The sequence below is a fragment of the Colobus angolensis genome, unplaced genomic scaffold, assembly GCF_000951035.1.
Source record: "Colobus angolensis palliatus isolate OR3802 unplaced genomic scaffold, Cang.pa_1.0 Scaffold237, whole genome shotgun sequence".
Classification (NCBI taxonomy): Eukaryota; Metazoa; Chordata; class Mammalia; order Primates; family Cercopithecidae; genus Colobus; species Colobus angolensis.
Window position 1 is genome coordinate 731,852 of NW_012115566.1, and position 9,416 is coordinate 741,267.

Sequence of the window (9,416 nt, forward strand, 5' to 3'; positions counted from 1 at the left end):
CTGTAAGAGAGAGACAACTTGGAGGATTTTGTTTTGGCGATTAAATGTTCTGGTCTGGAATTAACATGGGTTACTTTTGTTCACAACTAACTGATCAGAGCTAGCCATTGGGTTCACCCAGTTTTTCAAAGAGTGTATCTATCTGTCGGCTGCAGAGGACAGCCCTTCAGCCAAGGCAGCTGAAAAAATCCACGGAAAACATCATGAGCACCCACTATGGTGGCCTTTAGTTGATTATTCCTACGTGGACTGGGAAGATTAGAGGAGTGACCTATAAGATGAAGGGTAGATTTATTAGGTGAGGATCATGTTGCATTCTTGCTCCCCACCTCAAGTCTAGGAGGAGGAATTCAGTGGAATGACTTAGAGAACTTTGTAGGTATTGGTGGCTGTCTGGTGAACAAAGTGGGCAGATTTAATAATACATGTCTGAAAATACATAAATGTGAGAGACTGATTGAGGCAGTGTTGAGCTATAATACATAGTAAAGTAAACCCTGCTGCCTAACTTCCCTTTTCCCCATCTGCAGAGTTTTATCCTGGCAGGTTCAGAAACCACATTTATAAAGCTAAAGGCAGAGAGAAACATGTACAAGATGGAGAACTAGAGACACGGATAACCCTCATACATCCCTATAGGAGCTCAGACTAGAACAGGCCTAAATTTGAGGGGTCTTAGTTGCAAATTAGTTATGAACCGAAGGCAGACATTTTAATCACTGATATGATAATATTTTATTACTAAAGTTTGACTTTTTTGTCATTTGAAAGGGACCAGAAAAGTCACAAGACATTTTAAAGATGTAATCCAGGAACATGAAAAGAATCGCTACCATGGCATGGGCAGTATAGATAACAGGAAAATAATTTTTTTCTGTTTCAATAATACCTAATGAGTTAGTCTCATTGTGAACATATTGACAGGTAAATATGTATTGAACTTTACTAAGTGCTGGGCACTCTGCAAAGCTTGTTATATGTATTGTCTCACTCCTCATCATCTTATGTATAAAATTTGCGCTATTATTTCAGTCACTATAAATTTGGAAACTTTACCTTCTAGAGGCTAAATAACTTTCTGTGGGAGTGAGAAGTTATTCTGGTGGGATTCTAGTGTCCAGAACCTTATATAATACATGATAGTCTCCTAGAGCCTCACAGGACTGTCCAACCTCCTTAGCATACAAGATCCTCCAGGATTTGGTACATCTTATTCTTTCAAGTGTATCTCCTATCATTTCTGATTATATTTTCTCTCCTCTAACTATAATAGAATACTTAAATCCCTCAGGAGGTATCTATTTCCCACATAGTTATTAATGTCATGAAAAATAATATGACAATGCAGAAAAGAAAGAGATTATGCTTGGGTGAATATGACATATTTGTGGACTACATGAACTTTAAGTTTCACTTTAAGCAGTGTATATGACATAAAGCACATAAGATTGATAAAAAGAAAAAATATCCAGAAACTGCTGGGCATTTAAATATAAATTTAATGTAGGGCGATTGAGGGCATGCTGAGGAAAACAAGACACAAATTGAATCAAGATGGTAGAGAAACAGATTTTATGGAATTTTAGAATTTATTTGTAACTAGGAGTTACTATTAGAATAGCATAAAGAAAAGTTAATTATTGTAGAACGTTCAAAGTTATCATGGAGAAAAAAATAAGACATGAAGAGAACAGTTTGGAAAGTTTAAAAATTTGGTCATAGGTACCAACAATTTAAGTGCCTCAAAGCTAGGAGTGACCCATACGTTCTCTGTGGGCCAGGTGTGAAGGTCTGTGGTAAGGCAGAGAGTGTATTACACAGCTGAGGGCACTCACAGTCATTACATTAAACTCTGCTTTCCAAACTTAACATGTCCATAAACCCATTTTAGCCCATGCCACATGTTTGCAATCACTGGAAGCAAGATAGCAGATGTGAATAAGGGCAGTGTCCGTGTGAATGAGATGGAGGGCATTGGTTAACACACATGAGGGGACAGTATTGAGAACACTTTTCTATGCATGTGAGGGCAGGGTAGACCTAAAGGTAACATAGGACCCATATTTAGAGTTTATGCTGAGTTAGATTTCTGAAAAGTGATTAGACAGAAGATTATTAAATGGGTTAAGTCTATTAAGTTATTAAGTTTAGAATTACGTAAGTGGTGTAGGTAGCTAACAATTATTGAGTGGTTTCTATTAACATGACACAGGCTTTGAGCTAAACTCTACCTGGGTTGTCAGATTTACGGATCTGATAGCCAAGCAATTACAGCCAAGTAATTTAGGAACTACTGTTACCACTCCTGTCCAGGTGAGGAACCTATAACTTGACATAACACAATGAAGTTCTTAAGTATTGCCCTAGTTAATTAGATTGATAGAATGGGGCTTGGAACGCAAGCACTCTGACTCAGAGTCTCAAGCATGTTTTTTAGAGCACAGATTCCGAAGTGCAAATGGGCACATAAGAAGTGCAAATTGTGTTTACCCATATAACAAACCTGAACTTAAAATAAAAGTTGGGAAAAAAAGAGTAACAAGAGCAAAACTCTGTCTCAAAATAAATAAATAAATATAAATGTCCCAGCTTTATTAATTTATCATAGATTTCAGTGTTTTTGTCAGATAACTGAGTAAACAATAAAAACAGAACCTAGCAATAAAAACAACATAAACATTCAATGAACTGCTCAATACTTTAGTTAGAGTTTATTTACTATTAGAATAGCATAGTCATAGAATTATTGTAGAACATTCAAAGTTATCATGGAGAAAAAAATAAGACATGAAGGGAACAGTTTGAAAAGTTTAAAAATTTGGTCTTAAAATGTACCCCTGAACTTAAAATAAAAGTTGGGAAAAAAAGAAGTGCAAATTGGTATTGATACAAAGAGGTGTGACGAGAGAGTTTGGTTGGTCTTGGTATTTCCAGTCAAGTAAAAAAAAAAGTGATATCGAGTACAATATAATATGAAACACAAAACGAATACAAAGAAACCAAGCATATGTTTAATAGAGGAAGAATGTGAAGACTTGAGTTTTCTAAACACAAAACAGTTTTTGAAAAGTATTTTAATGATTCTAAAGATTTATTTAGCACTTACCAGTGCCATGATTAATTTTTCAGCATGTCACATAGATTAATTTATTTAACCCTCACTGCAAACCTACAAAGTGATTAAACTGAAAAATACACAGGTTGGGTAAAGAGCAGAGGGTTATACCCAGCTACTTAGTGGAACAAAATTTCAAACCAAGGCTGTCTTGTCCAAGAGTTCATGTGTTTAAAGACACTGAGTGAAGCAAGAGAGTGTCAAATAGGATAAAATGCAAGGTTTGTTCAAGCAGGCCCTGAATCTCTCTGAAATTACATTAAAAAATATTGGATATTTCATTAAATTATTCAATAATTATTTATAATACACAATTATTTCTATTTGTATTAAAAAGAAATATTTTATTTTTTCTTAATAGTATTTTAAGTAGATTCACAGATATATTCCTTTACTACAAAGAAAATCACACACACATTTATTTTCAAGTTTTGTTTGACTGTATTTATTTCTTGAAAGAAAATGTGTACTTAATGTTTTAAATAATATTACATTGTGAGTCTTTTACAAAGAAAATACTACAATTCTCTCCTTACAGTAATCAATACTTTAAAATTTTCTGTTTGAATATTATTTTAATTCCCTAATCATATATGTAGGCACAATACAGTGGGTAGATCATCACGAAATGTCCCAATGTTGATATATGCTTCAGCCTTCAAAGATAATAAGAGAGAGTATTAAAATGTTTGTAAACACACACACACACATACACACACACACACATGGTTCCATGAGCTAGGCAATTTGAATTTATATGCTTGCTTCTTTTTTCGAGACTATGTTAGCCATGTTGTATGTAAATAGAGCCAGAGAGACAAGTGACATTTGTAATATGTGCATACTTGGAAGTCATTTCATGTCATATTTATTATCTAAAATTCCAGCACAGAAAGTTGCTGTTTCCTGATTTTTCCATTAGAAAGTTTGTTCCCTCCTCAGTAGTCTCCTCAGGGCTCCTCTTACATCCTTGTTCCTCAGAGTATATATGAGAGGATTGAGGGTAGGAGTCACAATGGTATAAAAAAGTGTGAGGAACTTGCCCTGGCTGCGGCCATAGGATCTCTTTGGTTGAAGGTATATGGCTGAACTGGGCCCAAAGAAGAGGGACACCACTAACAGATGGGAACCACAGGTCCCTAGGGCCTTGCTCCAAGCCTTGACTGACTTAGTATTTATCACTGCTTGCACAATGAATCCATAGGAGACTAATATCAATGCCATAGGAAGAAGGAGGAGAAAGGAGAACCAATGTGGCCACAAAAAGCAGGACTTCATTTGCATGAATGTCCACACACGCCAACTTGATCATGGCAGGCACCTCCCACAGGAAGTGGTGGAGATGGCGATTCCCACGTGGAGGCAGCCGGAGGGTGATGGTGCCTTGGATGAGAGTGTTTCCTACTCCACTTAGCCAGGCTATTCCTGCTAAGGCCTTGCAAAGTGATGGGGCCATGACAGTAGTATAATTGAGAGGTCTGCAGACAGCTACGTAGCGGTCAAATGCCATGACAGTAAGGAGTACACACTCAGTGGAACCCAAGGAGAGGGATACATAGAGTTGTATGGCACAGCCAGTGGGTGTGATGGTCTTGGCCGGTCCCTTCAGGTTCCACAATAGCTGGGAAACAATGCTGGTAGTGAAGCAAAGGTCAAGAAAGGAGAGATTTGTGAGAAAAAAATACATAGGCGTGTGGAGTTTGGAGTCCAGGCAAGAGATCACAATAATGGCTGTGTTGCCCACAAGGGTTAGAAGATATGATATCAAAACTATCACAAACAGGATGACCTCCAACTGGGGCTGATCTGAGAATCCAAGCAAAATAAAATCTCCCCCAGAGGTTTGATTGTTTCTTTCCATTAGTCGTCCAAGGTAAAGAGAAAAATAGGCATAGGGAATTCAATTTAGAGAAATATTGTTACTACTCACATACAATATTTGAAGTAAAATCTTAACTGAGGTTTTTAACTTGAGGGGTTTCTCCGAAAAGGAAAAAATAATAATAATTATTAAAAAGACATTCTTAAAAACAAAAACATTCTTTAGGTCATTATTTTTGGTCTCAATAAACATTGGCCCATCCTCCTTATTTTTATTTATTTATTTATTTATTTATTTATTTATTGAGACTTTGCTCTGATGCCCAGTCTGGAGTGCAATGGCACGATCTCATCTCACTGCAACCTCCGCCTCCTGGCTTCAAGTGATTCTCCTGTCAGCCTCCCCAACAGCTTGGATTACAGGCACGCACCACCATGCCCGGCTAATTTTTGTATTTTTAGTAGAGACAAGGTTTCACCATGTTTGCCAGGCTGATCTTGACCCCCTGACCTCCGATGATCCACCTGCCTCAGCCTCCCAAAGTGTTGGGATTACAGGTGTGAGCCTTTTTTTATATGATCAGCTCTTTTCCCCATTTGTTGAAAATTATTACTAACTATAATCTACTCAAAGATGAAAGAAAGCCCAGTATATTGTATAGTCCCAGTTCAGGTGACTATACAATTCTGTTAGTAGGAAATTCTGTTTGGAGGAAAAAACTTAACTGAATACTGAGACTATAAATACCCAGTAGTCAATTATGAGTGACAATTGATCATTCTAACAGAAATTGTAATGCAAAAATAATACATAACAGTGAGGAAGTGGGTCAGAAAAATAAATTTAACATATTTTGTGTCCTTTCTGTCTTATAGACAAGGTTGGTTATAATAAGGTTTTGTATAACTAATTTTCTGATCAGAATGATACAGTGTCAGACACAGATGAATTTCAATATGGAAGGAAGCTATTTTCTTTATTTAACAACTTACATGGCTACCACAAAATCCTTTATCTATTATAGTTGAAAAATAAAACATTTGTAACATATGCACATCAAAAGGCAAACTCACAAATTCAGAAGTGCACACATTTGTTCAGACTGATAGCCACAAAATATTTTTGTTTAAAAATAAAGTTAAAAACTCATCTGCTCTGACTCATTTAAAGACAAGGTGTTATTTCACATGATTATGAAGAGACAAAATATGTCTTTGTCAACTCATTTCACCATGGTTCTACATTAAAAAAAAACTGTCTGGATTATAATATACTCCATCATACTTGACTTAGTATTTTATTAATGGTATTATCCTCTATGCACCAAAATTTTCTGCCCTTCACATAGAATCTTACTGAATCTTTTATCTTTAGTTAATAATGAAGGCTAAATTTATTATTTTGTTTAGATAATTTTATATTTCAGAAAGCAAAATGGTGATTTAAATGGAGTAAATAAAGATTTAAATTTTTAAATTCTGAAACTAAATGTTTAAATTTATATGGATACTAAAGAATTCTACTTAAAAAAATGGAAAATCATGTTGCATAGATTCCCATATTCTGCTTATCCCAATGCTTCTTAACATACAATGCTAATTTATCCTAGATTGATGTGTTCTAGTGCTAGTCACTAAAAGTCATATTTCAGTTATTTAATACATTAAGTTCTTATGACTGTACTATTTATATGTCAGAATTATCAGTGAAATCAAAATCATCTATTCTTCTAATATATTTTTATTATATTCCAATTTTATTTGAATATTTGTATTATAAGGAATGGTTCTACAAGGGCCTTTCAACTCATTACTAACTTTCTATCTTGATCATATGAAATCATACTCTCTCCAATTCACTGAGAACCAGCTTACAAATTGGAGGTGAGACATGTAGCCATTTGCCTTCTCTATGGTTTAAATCTAAGACTACTGACTTGAAGAAAGTCGCTTAACACGATCTGAGAAGGAGAGTTGTTTTATATATATTATATATACACACACTCATATATATACATACACATATATGGAGAGAAACTACACATATATACATTTTATACATTTTATACATAATTTTTCTATTTATTATTATGAAATTTATATGTAATTTATAAAATACTTATGTATATATACATTTTAATCAGAAAATAGTATTGTGAAAAACTATCTTTGCAAATCTAAAAGATGAAGAAAGGCTATTAAGTGCTATTTGGGAAAGGAAGAATTATCTAGAGGAAAATCCATTTCCTCTTGGCAAGAGGATCAAGAACTTTGTTTTCCCAGTGCATTTTTCTAATTATTTTTGTGGTATGAACAATGACTACATTTGATATTAATACATAAAAGTCAGACCTTAGAAACGACTCGTAAAAGGAAATCTGTAGGAGACACAAAGTGAGTCATTAAAAGAAGTAGCTAAGTCAGTCAAAGCTGACTAATGTGATTGGAGGCAACACAAGAGGGAGAAAGGAATGGTGACATGAGGCATTAAGACAGGTTACTTACATTCGCTCATCATTCTCCTTCTTCCTTTCACCTCTGTCAGTGTGCAGACAATATCTCTGGTGACATGATTTAAGCATATTAGAGTTTCTCCCCTGAAGTGAATATCACTGCCCAATACCTACAAGTCTGGTGAAAGTAAATATTTCTTGGGCAATAGTCCCTGGAGAAAACCAGATTAGAAAAAAATTAGAAGTATGTAGGATATAGGTTCTCTCAACACCTTGGAGATCTGTATCTCCAAATTGCTAATTAGCCTGGAGTGTTTAGTGTCCAGGCAGGGCTTTCTCAAGGGAGAAACATGAAGTGAGGCATTTCTCAAGTGGACATTTGCTGTATCTGCAGTGAGACAATATCATGACAAATTATTTTACCCATGCTCAAGCCCCTCAAGTGTATACATCCTTATGTTCATTGCTATGGTTGGAGAAAAAGGAAAGAAGCAATGTCTTTACTATTAGAAGCTAGCTACACACCAGGTAAATGAGACTTGTTTCTCTTTAATAACTGGTTATTTTCCTTAACAAATATAAACATTTTTCAACATCAGTTACCATTATGTATAATGTCAGTGCCTGAATAATGCTCCATTACAAGGATGTCCCAAATTACTTGAGTAAATGCCATATTATTGGTTACTAAATTTGTTATAATTTTACTTTATATTAAGAACTGCTGTGATAAAATATTTTTATAATTAAATATATAATTTATAATTAAATATGCACACATACTATGATGTATTTACTTAGAAATAATATATGAGTCAAAAATATGGCATTGTCATATCTAAAAGAATTTTAAAACATCTATCTATGTCTCTTAACACTTGTGCAAGACAGCCTCCCCACCTCCCCCCTGCCAATTCCAATTTAATGATTATTTTTATCTTATAATCTGTTAGGTAAAAAATAGCATATCATCATGACTTTTAATTTGATTTATAAAAAATTCCAAATCCCAAGTTTATGCAAGAATTTATATTTTCTCCCCATTCTTCAAGTAAGATTCACAGTTTGCAGTGAAATATTTATATATTTAATCCTTTAAATATTTAATATATTTGTTAAATCATTGAGTCAGCAATCTAATATCATCATTATTTTAGTGGGTCATCATTTGATCCATTAAATAATGTATTATTTTGTCATTGATTTTAAATACCAGATTTATGACATTTTAAATTATTTCAGACAATTGCATTTTTATTGCAAAGTTTATGACTCTTCTAGTGATATGTTTCTCAGAAATATATCCACTGATTGTACTGATTCATGAAAATTTTACAGTGCATTTATTACTGTTGTTCTGTTTTAATTTCATATGACTTTTAAAATGTATGTATGCCCATGTCTCAGAATTCTTATCCAGTTACTGTTCCAAAATTATATTAGGTAGTAAATATTTTTAAAGAGAGTAAATAATTGTGATAAATGCTGGCAATCTTGACTTTTTCCTGATATTAATGAGATTTCTCTAGTATTTCTCTAATTAACATGATAGTAGATTTAGTTTTGAGTAAACATTTTTGTCTCATTAAATAATTTTCGTACTGTTCCCTATGATGTCACATGTCACCAACCTTTTTTAAAATTGGTAAGATATTTTGAATTTTAATCAGTGTTATTTACTCATTATTTCGAACAGTAATCTATTGAAACACTCCTGAAGAATTTCTCAAATAAATTCCACTTGGCTATGGCATATCATTCTTTTAATTTATTCTTGAATTTCATATAAAATGCTTCCACTTGTGGTAATGGGATTTCTATTTTTGTAAACATCCTGTAACCAGTTGGAAAATATAATAGAAGAAAAGATATAGCCACAGTAGTGCAAATAAACTAGAAAACCTAGAAGAAATGGATAATTTCCTGGACACTTACACTCTCCCAAGACTAAACCAGGAAGAAGTTGAATCCCTGAATCGACCAATAGAAGGCTCTGAAATTGAGGCAACAATTAATAGCCTACCAAC

General features: G+C 34.0%; 1 pseudogene; it reads right to left on the reverse strand.

Annotated features, from left to right (window-relative positions):
• Positions 1-4,033: 4,033 nt before the first annotated feature.
• On the reverse strand, positions 4,034-4,976 carry LOC105513915 (annotated as a pseudogene).
• Between the last annotated feature and the right edge of the window lie 4,440 nt (positions 4,977-9,416).